The following is a 13,477-nucleotide window of genomic DNA, read 5'->3' as shown; positions in this document are numbered from 1 at the left end:
GGCCATTTCCAGCACATTTCCAGGAGTTAACAAGAACGTCTGAGGAACAGTGCGGGGAGGGGCGAGGAATAAAAAAGGAGAAATAGTTTCACTTAGTATAATGACTCAACCACTCCCAGTCTCTATTCAAGCCTAAGTTAATTGTATGCAATTTGCAAATTAATTCCAATTCAGCAGTCTCTCATTGGAGTCTGTTTTCGAAGTTTTTTTGTTGAAGGATAGTCACTTTGAGATCAGAAATCGAGCGTCCAGAGCGATTGAAGTGTTCTCTGACTGGTTTATGAATGTTATAATTCTTGACATCTGATTTGTGTCCATTTATTCTTTTATGTAGAGACTGTCCAGTTTGATCAATGTACATGGCAGAGGGGCATTGCTGGCACATGATGGCATATATCACATTGGTAGATGTGAAGGTGAACGAGCCTCTGATAGTGTGGCTGATGTGATTAGGCCCTATGATGGTGTCCCCTGAATAGATATGTAGGCACAGTTGGCAACCCTCAGCCTGGACCAGTCCACACAAGAGATCTGCTTCCTGGACACTACAGTGCTAATAAGTGATGGTCACATAAACACCACCCTATACCGGAAACCTACTGACCGCTATTCCTACCTACATGCCTCCAGCTTTCACCCAGACCACACCACACGATCCATTGTCTACAGCCAAGCTCTAAGATACAACCGCATTTGGTCCAACCCCTCAGACAGAGACAAACACCTACAAGATCTCTATCAAGCATTTTTACAACTACAATACCCACCTGCTGAAGTGAAGAAACATATTGACAGAGCCAGAAGAGTACCCAGAAGCCACCTACTACAGGACAGGCCCAGCAAAGAAAATAACAGAACGCCACTAGCCGTCACCTTCAGCCCCCATCTAGAATCTCTCCAATGCATTATCAAGGATCTACAACCTATCCTGAAGGATGACCCATCACTCTCACAAATCTTGGGAGACAGGCCAGTCCTTGCCTACAGACAGCCCCCCAACCTAAAGCAAATACTCACCAGCAACCACACAACAGAACCACTAACCCAGGAACCTATCATTTCAACAAAGCCCGTTGCTAATTGTGCCCACATATCTATTCAGGGGACACCATCATAGGGCCTAATCACATCAGCCACACCATCAGAGGCTCGTTCACCTGCACATCTACCAATGTGATATATGCCATCATGTGCCAGCAATGCCCCTCTGCCATGTACATTGGGCAAACTGGACAGTCTCTACGTAAAAGAATAAATGGACACAAATCAGATGTCAAGAATTATAACATTCATAAACCAGTCGGAGAACACTTCAATCTCTCTGGACACTCGATTTCTGATCTCAAAGTGACTATCCTTCAACAAAAAAACTTCGAAAACAGACTCCAATGAGAGACTGCTGAATTGGAATTAATTTGCAAATTGCATACAATTAACTTAGGCTTGAATAGAGACTGGGAGTGGTTGAGTCATTATACTAAGTGAAACTATTTCTCCTTTTTTATTCCTCGCCCCTCCCCGCACTGTTCCTCAGACGTTCTTGTTAACTCCTGGAAATGTGCTGGAAATGGCCCACCTTGATTATCACTTCAAAAGGTTTTCTCTCCCCCCACCCCACTCTCCTGCTGGTAATAGCTCATCTTAAGTGATCACTCTCCTTACAATGTATATTTTTTCATGGTCTGTGTGTATATATAAAATCTTCTCACTGTACTTTCCACTTTATGCATCTGATGAAGTGAGCTGTAGCTCAGGAAAGCTCATGCTCAAATAAATTGGTTAGTCTCTAAGGTGCCACAAGTACTCCTTTTCTTTTTGCGAATACAGACTAACATGGCTGCTACTCTGAAACCTGTCATGATAGGAAGCAGTTCTTCTTAATTCAGCTATTTTGCACCATCTATCTCACTTTTCTGTTTGATGGTCTGGCACTTTCTGTTCCACATTAAACCATTGCAAACATTGGCAGGTATGGTTGAAATGTTATAAATATGGACAATTGTGGAATGCCCCATTTTTCTTCTTAGCGTATGGACAACGTGCATCAAGTGGCATGTGACCAGGATTCATCACTGAATTTGGTCTGCTGGCTGAATCATCAGCTTCCCCAGCTTGGGCCGGGTACTGACGGGAGTGCCACATGAATGATGATCCATGCCCCCAATGCTCCATTGATACCCCCTTGGAAATCCATTAGAATACAAGATCTTTATCGAAGGGCAGGATAGGAAATATTTAGTAAGAAATAGGGACGGTCCTTCCTAAATGATGCTCATCCTGCAGGCTTTACTTAGCTGAGAAAATACAAGTATATTTGCAATAGCATAGTGGCTTCCGTCCAACACCCTCGCTGATGTTATTACCTGTTGCCATTCAGAAGGCCCAATCCTGTTTCCACTGAAGTCAGTGGCAAAACTCCCATGGATTTACATAGGAGCAGGCCCTGAGTCAGTTTCCTCAGTAAAAGGTGATGTACTCTCCATGAAAATATGTTGCATTCCTAAAGCAGCTTCCCTCTGAGGGTCTCAAAACATTTTACAAACATTACTTACACTTCATAATGCAATTGTAAGACAGAAAAGGAATATATGGGGATCACGTCCATCAATTTCATCCTCTGTCCCCCTACTACCCCATTATACACACTCAAATATAGACCCCTCCAATGTGGAACGTAACAGCTCTTCAAGAACCACAGTAACAATGGCATAACAATTTACAGACGTCCAAGGTCCTCACCTGCCCGCAGCCTGCCCATTCCTTCACCTATCTACCACAGACATCTTTTCTAACTCTCCTTCCCTCCCCAACACCCATGTCACAAAAGCTGAAACAAGATTCCTGTGAGGCCCAAAGCTCTTTCTTTACCTTCCTCTAGGGGACACTAGAGTGTTACTCCCTAGCACTTCCTGTCTCTGTTAATGCCAGAGCGGGGTGGCCAACCTGTGGCTCCGCAGCCACATGTGGCTCTTCAGAAGTTAATATGCGGCTCCTTGTATAGGCACCGACTCCGGGCCTGGAGCTACAGCTGCCAACTTTCCAATGTGCTCACTGCTCAACCCCTGGCTCTGCCACGGGCCCTGCCCCCACTCCACCCCTTCCCGCCCCCTCTCCTGAGCCTGCTGTGCCCTCCCTCCTCCCCCTTCCACCCACAGCCTCCTGCACGCCATAAAACAGCTGATCTGGAGGTGCGGGGAGGGAGGGGGAGGTGCTGATCAGCGGGGCTGCTGATGGGTGGGAGGCGCTGGGAGCGGGGGGAATTGGGTGCTGCTGATGTGTTACTGTGGCTCTTTGACAACGTACATCGGTAAATTCTGGCTCCTCCTCAGGCTCAGGCTGGCCACCCCTGTGCTAGATTTTCTGCTCGGCCTCGCAAGGAGAGGGCTCTAGGGTGTTGATCTAGCAGCTGGGATCTATAAGCCACATTTTTTTCATGCAGCCACATTCCCAGTGCTTGCCTAGGAGCTAGCACAGGAGTAGCTTTGCCCATTCAGAATTTCCACTACACACTGAGATGATCCTTTCAGCCAGCTACCTAGCTTTACGTCCCCTGTCTGCTGGGACTGTGGTGAAAAGTGGCTCAGGATCTAGGCACGAAAACAAAATGCTAAATGCAACATGAAACCTTCAGTAGTCCACCCCCACCCCTGCCTTTTTCTCTTACTCTATGAATACAATACTAGCTTTTAATTAATAAAATACTTGGGAGACTCAAATCAGAGAAAACTGGTTCAAGCCGATATTATGAGTTGCTCTTTTATTGAAGTAAAAGCTGGAGATACTTTATATCACAGCAGAGGGGAAGAAAGGCATGAAGTGAAGAATTGGCAAGATTTTATTTTTAACTGGAGTGTTCCTAACCTTGGATGGTCTTTGGCCTTCAAGTAATGGTGAATTAGCAATCAGAGGTGTCAAAACTACTGTACAGTTGAATCAGCTTGTGATAAAATAGGGCTGCTTTGAAAATAGAGTGTTATTAAATGTTAAACTGAAGAGTTTTTCGCATGGTCTCATGACTCCTGATTTCTGAGAGCTGGGAATTGTTTTAGCCATAGGTGTTTGGTGCATGACAACTCAGGCTGTTTGTATTAACTTGATGTGCTTTTCTTTATCATTGCTATTTTTAGAGCTCTGTGAATACTTTATAGTCCCGGAGTATGAATTATATTTGTTTGCTTTGTGTGGCTACCCAGACCAGGTGGGATTTTTAAAAGTGCCTAAATCTGTTGGGGCTCTTAATCAATTAGGCATATTAGTAAATCTTGCCCACAGTGAAGCTGTTCTGGCACAAAAGTTACTGGAAGAGACATAACTTTAGCATACATGAGTATTTGCAAAAGTGTCTCTGGCACGGGCATGCAATCAGGAAACAGATTTAGTGCCTTGGGCCAGATTCTGTGCTGTCTCTCAGGAGACACATCACAAAAGGTACAGCCCAAGAGAGGGATGGGAGGGAAAAGGTGGCTCTAGACTTCTTCATATCTCCCAGATTCTGGGCTGCTCCTATGACTAGGATAGCCCTAAGTGTAAACTACAGCAGTTCCAGGGGCTTCTCTAATTTATGGCAGGCTTATCTGGCTGACTGTAGGCTGTTTTACAAGGATTATGGGTGCACAGACCACTAGCCATTCCCTCTCCTGTCTCCAGCTCACCCATATACCAGGGGCTGTGAGAAAGTAGTGTAGGGTCACATATGCCAGCCTGATTCTAGTCCTGCACTGGGGAATTCCCCCAGGGTCATCTCTGTTCTCTTTCCACTACTGGAGCAGTGAAGAGGGACCATAATGGGGGCTGGAATTTGGCCTCAGTATTGGATCTGACCAGTCATAACTAAGCAGCACAGCCTGAATGACAAGTCCCTGCAGAGAAGAATTCATGATCAATTCACAGCCTTAAGAATAAATATTGCCACAGAATTCAATTCTTTTCACATAATAAATTTGAGGAAATCCTGATCTGTTCAGCGATGCCATGAGACAAAAGAGGGGAAATTCATCAGATACATTTTTCTTTGCAAAATATTCACTCAGACCTAGTTATTGTGCTATTCAACCCTGGAAGGAGAGGATTGTTGTGGGAATGCCAGCACACACACCCCCTCCCACCGCCAGAGGTTCTGCTGGGGAAATGCAGCTTTAACTTAGGCTGAGAACCAACTAATGGAGGCTGCCCAGCTAATGGGCACTGATTGGATCAGTGTGTTTCCCAGACCTTGTTTCCTCCAACAGTGACTCCAACCACTTTTGGTGCTCTGCCCGCTGTCTTCTGTAGAGGCCACGGCGGGATGGAGTTTATGGGTGGCGCATGCTCCTACATGCCAACTAAGTGTGAATTTACCACTGCTGGGAGCCCACAACCTGAGCTGTGCTTAATAAAAGGGAAGCTTGCTGTGCATCAACTGTCCACATAAACAAGCCCTCTGTTGTGTGACTTAAGGAAAGTCACTCCACATTCACACCAGTGCATCTTGCTGTGACCGGAGCACAGATGAACCTATGCCCCAAGTGCAGATGTGGATCTGAACTTCCCCAAAGTCCTGGGGTTGTTTGTACTGTAGTTTTGGTCCATATGTTATTTATTTCTAATACAGTAGCACATAGACACCCAAGTCAGGATCAGGGTCTACACTGTAATGAACAGTCCCTGCCTCGTACTATTCTGCATGAGTAAACCTGGGAGAATCAAGAACTAAAGCTGAACTTTCTAAACTTGGGGGCTTTAGTTTAGTTTAGGGATTTATGTGACCCTTTTCAGTTTTGCTTCGTGTCAGTTTGCACCCCTAGGAATTTAGAATCTGATTTGAACAAAAAAAAAAAAAAACCAAAGTGAAACTCAGCTAAAATCACTTAATTTCACCTGGTTCAAGGTTAAACATTATGAAACAACTGCCTTTTGCGTGGTTTTCACCCAAACTCATAACTGGATGCAAGGTCACTCAAAACCTGGCACTGGTTCCCGTTAGGTTCATGAACCTTGCCAAACCTGGCCAAATTTTGGCTCTGTAACCTGGTCTGGTTTTGGCTGTTGATACAATTGCTTCCTCCATTCTATTCTAACACAACAGCTTTAAATGTAACCCTATATTTGCTTTTATGTGCTCAGCCAATAAATTATACTTTTCCTAACTATTAGATTTGCTTCACTTCTCCCTCCTCCTTTCTTCTTGAAGTTCTGTGGGGATTTTCCTTGGTTTTGTGTGAGGAGTGCAGAGGCTGTAAGTGGATTAAGGAAAAGTAGCTCTTTGATGTACCAGTATAATACAAATTAGGATTTCCTATATCTTTATTCCTTTATCCTTCATCACTATACATATGTCACCTTATTTTTAAAGTCTATTAGTAAAGCAGGGAGAAAACTAAATTCTTTCCAAATCTTCTCAACATGCAATGCATTGAAGGGTATCATTTGCCAAGGAATTGTTTACTTTCCCCAATAACAAGAGAAACTAAAAAGCTACTGAGAGGAAAGCGTTAAAGCACGGGCCTGGGCTTCAAGAGATGGGGCTTCAATTGCAGGCTCTGCCAGGACTTTCTGTATGACCTGGAGCAAGTCATTTCCTCTCTTTATTCCCATTTTACAGATGGAGAACTGAGGCCCAATCACCACCCTTTGTCTGTATAGTCTACTTAAACTGTAAAATCTTCCAGGCAGGACTCTCTCATACATGTTTTTGCAGTGCCTAACCTACCAGGAATCTGATCTTGGTTAGGACCCCTAGATGCTTGTGTAATACAAATAAATTCTACTGTCAAATTGTTTAGATCTTAAATTTGGCCAGTAATTGGCTGAAAAGTATATTTTATCCTATTAATTCCTTTTTGGGTAATCTTCCACTCTGTCACCAAGAAATCCAAAAACCACAAAAACCAATATTTAATACCTACACAGAAACAAAGTTGTGTGCTCCCCTTTCAGGCCCTATAGCAGTAGTTCAACACTTACCAAAGCAAAGGTAACTTCATTAAAGGTGCTGATGCACAAATGCAGACAAACATATCAAATGATAGGCCAGATCCTCAGCTGGGGTAAATCAGTGCAGTGTCTTCATGCCCCTTGCCCCCTCCATTTGTTAAATTTTTGAATACCAAACCACAGTTGAGACTAGAAATTTGAAGTCAGTGATCTGATTTCCACATACAGAACACCTGAAACATTTTACTTCAAACATTCTATTTTCCCTTTTGTTGCTAACAACAAAAACAGCCCCCCAAGCCTGGCACCCCAGGTGGTTGCCTGGGTTGACTGCCCCTAAATCTGACCCTGAGTGTAGCTCCATTGACTTCAGGAAAGCTAAACCGATTTGTACCAGGGAAAGCAATGACTCTTGTTGAATTCAAGATGCATGATCAAAACCAGGTTAAAATAATAAGTAGCTCTTACACAGCACTTTTCATACATAGATTTCAAAGCGCTTTACAATTGAGGTATCATTATCTCCATTTTACAAATGAGGAAACTGAGACACAAAAAAGTGACACGACTTGCCCAAAGTCACATGGCAAGCCAGGGAGCCAGGAACTGAACACAGGTCATCTGAGTCCCATGCTCTATTCACTAGGCAACATTGTCTCAATCACTGATTTCCAAATGGAAACGCTTTCCTCTTGCGTGGGAGTGCATGTTAGAAGTGATCAGGGCAGAGAGTTTGCTGCAACAGTTGCATTGCTGGATACTTTTCTACCATGACTTCTGTGCTGCACCAGATGTTAAGTCACACTCTATCAATACAGTTTGTGGTTTTGCTAATGAATTAATGAAAGGAGGAAATTATTTTTAGATCTTGAATAAGCGTGAGAGAGCTTTAAAACTTTGCAGAAATTTTCACCTTTTACATTAGCGAAAATCATTCTTCCATTTCTTGATCTACAATATATGTGTGAGTGTCAAGCCAAGCCAGTGATGAACTCTGACTTGACTTCTTTGAAAAATGTCACGTTTCTTACAAAAGGGCACTAGGAGAATAGGAAAAATAACCACTGGACCAGATCATGCCTTCAGGAAAGTGCCACAAAGGGTGTGAACATAGCTGAGTTTCCACAAAAATGGGCCAGATTTTGTTGGGAGAAGAAGTGCTGTAATGCAGCAGCATCCATTTCCCTCCCACCCGACAGAGGCCACTTCCCTATGTTTGGAACTCAGGAAAGATGTGGAGCTGAAGCATAGTCACTCTCTGTTGCATGCTCCCTTTTGAAACCTTGTAGATTTCATAGAGTCATAGAATCATAGAATATCAGGGTTGGAAGGGACCTCAGGAGGTCATCTAGTCCAACCCCCTGCTCAAAGCAGGACCGATCCCGAATTTTTGCCCCAGATCCCAAATGGCCCCCTCAAGGATTGAACTCACAACCCTGGGTTTGCAGAAGATAAAGGTGAGCCTGTTATCTCTTTAAATTAACCCTACCCTTTCCCCCATCAGCCTCCTGCAGTCAAAGACAAAAGGTTTGGTGCAGACAGCTAAGGGAAAGTACACCATGGAATCCAGAATGCACTGATGTTTGGACCTTGCTGGGTTGGAGTGTTACCGCCCCTCTCCCACTTTGTCAAGCTGTAAAACTATACCCAGCCCTTGTTGGGATGATTGCCTGCGAATGCTGCACATTGTTTTCTGGCCCTTCCTCGTGAAAGGTATGAATTGGCCCCATGCACATAATGCATGTGTGAGTGTAATTGTTTGTGTTTTCCTATTCTTTGTTGCCATGCACCTTGCACCAGTATGAAGTGGGTGTAAGATGCTCCTAAGTAAGAATGGAAGCATTTTATACAAGTATTGCACTGATGCAAATGACTACCCAGCATACCTAGAAATAGAGAATCAGGCCCAGTATACTGCATGTTATATGCAAGCCCTCTTACCCTGCTGAGGTGTGGAAGGAATTATACAAACAAATAGATACAAATGACTAAACCAGTTAATAAAACTAGGAAATTAAAAATGCAAGCACTATAAAATATCCATGTCTGCAGATTTTCAAGTGGAGAAACACTGCTGCAGACTGCAAGTGATACTGGGTAGGACTGAAGTTCTCAGCATGTAGCTTTCCTCCATAACATAATCAAGCACATCTCAAAGGAGCAGGAGTTTAATCTTCTGATCATTAGTTTTAATGCTGGCTCTGGGTATCTTCCTCCTCTAAGTTACAGCAACTGGATACAACCAAGCTGTAGGAGCTTTAAATTAATCCTGGAATTTGCTGTTCTCTTTTAGTTATCCTTCAGACATTACATAATACTTACTTCTGGAAGTTCCTGCATGTTAAATCTTCCCGATGCCAGGAATTCTCAGCGGAACATCAATGTACTAATAACCATGTCTCACATCATGCTTGATCCCTGTGATTAACTCAGCCAGATTTGTTGTTGGTTGCCAGAGGCAACTAATTTTGATTGATGGTTGCCATGAACTTACCACTGGAAGGGTGGAGCTTGTGCTCTACTGTTTCCCTGGGCACTGCAAACCACAAGAGGTGCTGGCAGAAAACAGGCAAACTAGAACAGCAACTGCTTATAAAGAAATTTACTTAGACCCCCATTCCTGCAGACACTTACATATGTCGGTAACTTTATGTATGTGAGTAATATTCACATGCCTAAGTGTTTGCAGGTTCCTGGCTATAGTATATGAAAGTTTGTATGGTATAGTTTTTAACAAGTTTGTTATAATTCTGCTTACACAGACCAAAAAAAAAAAATCAAAAAAATCACAGGACATAAAGTTACTTCCCATGTGCAATAATAAAAAAAATCTGCTGTCTTTTCTCACTGTCCTACATTAAAGAGTGATTGTGATAAGACAAATCCCTTCTTTAAATATTTATCAGAGGAAAAGTAACATGACATGCAAGAGATTTGCATGGAACTTGTTTATCAGTTCTGGAGACATGCCTTTATCAGGCATTCTGTGACTCATAACACAATTTTCTCATTCTAGTTCTAATATATGGTATGGTATGAAAGGCTTCCAGTATGCATTTGAAACGTTTTTCCACATGGATTTATTTTACTAGCATTTTTCTGTCTCATGCTTGTTTGTGCCTTTAAGACTTGCTTTACATTTTATAGGATTTTATTCAGTGTAGATGAAAAGCATATGTATTCCCACTCCTCTCTCATTATAATGCTACTTTTTTGAAGCAAAGCATATTGTGTGTGCTAAAGAGGTGTTATTATAACAAAGTTAGTAACTGGAAGCTTTCAAAGACGTGTTGATGAATCATTGGGAAACTGAACAACAAAATTTGTCCAGCTTTACTCTGTGCTCATTCAAATCTTGGTCTCTGCCAAAAAACATGAAAACTATTTCATTATATGAAGGACTTGTAGTACTGCCTATTATTAAGGTTGCCCGATGCCGCCCATTAGAAAGCTCTATTTTCCGTTGCTTACAACTTTCCCAACCTTTAACTTTTTCTACAGTAATTTTATATGCTGGGTGTCTGCCGCAGGCTGAAAAGTTTTGGAAAATGTCAGTCCAAAAGGTTCAGCCTCTTTTAAGAACAAGGCCAGGGGGCAAACACATTAGGGGTTTTTTGGGTCAACTTCTTCTTTGAGAAGCTCTAGCACCCCTATACTTTGGGGAAAGCTTCAAATTTGGTGGGGGGGGGTTCACCTTTGCATCAGGAATCTGCCTTTTGCCATCCCTGTGAAAATCCACTCAAATTTGGCCAAGTTATAAATCTTTGAAAAATTGCAGATTTCACCTGCGGAATAGATACTTGCCAGAACTTCACAGCTTAATTCACAGAAGATTCCGTCTACACTGAAGATACTCCAGTCTAGGGCTGAGCATGACTTTCCCTTCAATTTTCTTGGCTGCTCAGATCTGGGTCCAGGCACAGGAACTGAGCGCAGGGAGCCTCTCTCTCCTGTTTTCTCAATACTCCCCCCACCACCCTGCTGATGCCCAGGCAGTGTGGAAGAGGAAGGCACCTGAAACAAATGAAGAGTGGAAAAGAGCCAAATGTGGAAGGTGGGGGGAAGAGCTAGATTGGGACAAAGAGCCCGAGGAGGAAGACTGGCATGGGAGGCTGACGGAGGGGGAGGAAATGGAAACTGGGACTGGAAGTTGGGGGAGACCAGGACTGCTGGGGCAAGGAGACTAGGACTGGCAGCTGGGCAGGAAAATGGGGGAAGGGACTGGGAGTCAGTGGATAAGATTAAGATTGGACAAACAACTGACAGGGAAACTGGGACTGTAAACTTTTTTGGGGAGGGGGGGAAAGGAGGTGAGGAGAGGGGGAACAGATCTGATGAAGAACCATAGTTCCTGGCCAAATGGACTGTGAGAAGAAGCTGGGTGAAGGATGGACCTTGAGATTGGATGAGGAGTCTAGGAAGGGAGACTAGGCCTGGGATCCAGTGGTGAGGGGAATGTGGTTGCTGGGCATATAACTGGAGGCCGGGGCAGGGAGAGAGAGATCAGATGGGGAGCCAGGAGGGAGGAAACAGACTGTCTGGGTAAGGAAACTGAGACTGGGAGCAGGGGTGGGGGGAGTCAGAAAGGGGAAACTAGGACTGGCTGGGGAAGGAGACTGGGATGAGAAGCCTAAGGAGTGGAGACTGGCATTGGCTAGGTGAGGGGAATCAGACTGGGACAAGGAGCCAGGGGTGGGGAAGAGACAGGACTGGGGCATAGACAGATTGGAAGAGACAGGGCAGAATGGGTCATGTTTGGGGAAAGTGGGCAGAAAAGTCTGTATCTACTACAGCACATTCCTCTCCAGGGCCTGAAAAGGAACCAAAGATTCCCGAGTCTCACCATTCCACCGCAGTCAGCAAATGTCTGTGAAAAGCCACTGGCAAAGCACCTCATCCCTCTGAAGTGATGGGCCACAAAAGGATTGACAGCCTACTAGCAGTATCAGTGACTTTGTTAGTTCACATGGCAGAGATCTGTGTGGCAGATCTAAAGGTTCCAACCCTGCTGATGAAACATGTGGGTGTCAATATGATGACACATGATGGAATTAGTTTTTTTCAGTTTACTTTTTTAAAAACTGAGGAAGTCTCATACACATACAACATGAACTATGTTAGAAGAACATTAAGTTTCCAAAATCAAGCACTCAAAAGTTGGGAAATGCCAGAATTGAGGTTGCCTGTGTAACCTTAATCCCTGCCCCCTATTGGTGTAGGCACTGTGATACAGTCTTTAATTGAATGAACACAAGCTGTTTTCCACAGGACCCATTCTTGGTTGGCCTCTAAACCCGACCATGATAAGTAATAGTTGTGGGGAATGACATACTGTGATTTCCTAAGAGATTCTTCTCATTGTTCTGTCTCATTGTATCAGATTAATAGCCATCACTTTCTTCTGCAGTCTTTTATGGCTTGTCTGCAAAGATTATTTTTCTAACAACCTTATTAACTATTGATTTCTACTATGTAGCATTCCAATTTGAGACCTTCACTTCATAAATTAATAGATTTCTAGTCCAGCAGGAACACTGTAATCATTTAGTCTGACCTCCTGCATAACACAGGCCAGAGAACCTCACCTAGTAATTTCTGCATCAAGCTCATAATATTTGTTTTGAGCTACAGCATATCTTTTAGAAAGACATCCAGCCTTGATTGAAAGATGGTGAATCCTCAGATTCAGATGTTTTCTACCAGAAACACAGGACCTTACTTTCAGTGTTCACAATCACTAGCCTTCCATAAACTACCTCAAATTATCCATCTGGAATAAACAAGATTTCAACGCCTAATCCTGCAGTCCCGACTCAAGCAAAAGGAGATGAAGAGGACTTTTTGACCAAGCAAGGAGCATTAATGGGAGTTTTGCCTGAACTGCCCATTGGAACATTCTATATAGATATTTTCAGAATGCTGCTACACTTTTCTCCATGTGTCAACTCTAGTAATTTATACCACCAGTAAGTATAGAAATGAATCATTATAACTTTCAGCTATTCACATCTTTCAAGCTAATAATGAACCTGACCAGCCTTGCTTTATGCAAATTAAGATAGTAAATGTATATATTGTGTTTTAATTGTATGATAATTTCAGACATATTAACGCTTTTTTTATTCACTTTCATTTCCTTTTAGCCAATTTAATTTATTAATCAACTGTTTTGAAATATAACCCAGCCATAGTGTATTGATTTCCATTTCACCTCATACTTCACTGAGTTTTTCACATTGTAAGTGGCAGCTAATGCCTGTAGGTTTTGTGCTGGACTGAGTCTCTTCATCTCATACCTCACTGAGTCCCTCCTTCCCATTGTTCTGAGCAGCCTGTTGACTGCTGTTTCTCAGCATACCATAAGCCTCTCTCATTTGTATTTTATTAGATAATATATCATGCTGTAGCTAAAATATTCAGAGTAGCCTTTCGCTGCACAATTTCAAAACCTAAGGCATTCATCTTTGCACAGTCATAGCTCAGAGAGTTACTCTGGATAGTTGATTAGTGAGTCAAGAGGTTTATTATAAGACAAACAACATACCCAGGTAAAAACTATAAACAC

General features: G+C 43.0%; 1 protein-coding gene across 6 annotated transcripts in view; it reads right to left on the bottom strand.

Moving 5' to 3' along the window:
* Window positions 1-13,477, bottom strand: part of LMNTD1 (lamin tail domain containing 1) — a 297,086-nt gene that overhangs the window by 251,526 nt on the left and 32,083 nt on the right. Inside the window, exon 1 of one of the 6 annotated variants that reach the window (XM_084641003.1) lies at window positions 9,235-9,340. The exons of the other annotated variants lie outside the window; for them this stretch is intronic. The gene's annotated coding sequence lies outside the window, so the exon portion shown is untranslated. Of the gene's footprint in view, window positions 1-9,234; window positions 9,341-13,477 lie in introns of those variants that run through there. 6 annotated transcript variants of the gene reach the window in all.

Source organism: Lepidochelys olivacea, assembly GCF_965140295.1.
Source record: "Lepidochelys olivacea isolate rLepOli2 genome assembly, chromosome: 1".
Lineage (NCBI taxonomy): Eukaryota > Metazoa > Chordata > Testudines > Cheloniidae > Lepidochelys > Lepidochelys olivacea.
The sequence above is the reverse complement of the archived record's forward strand: the minus strand, read 5'-3'. Positions and strand labels throughout refer to the sequence as shown.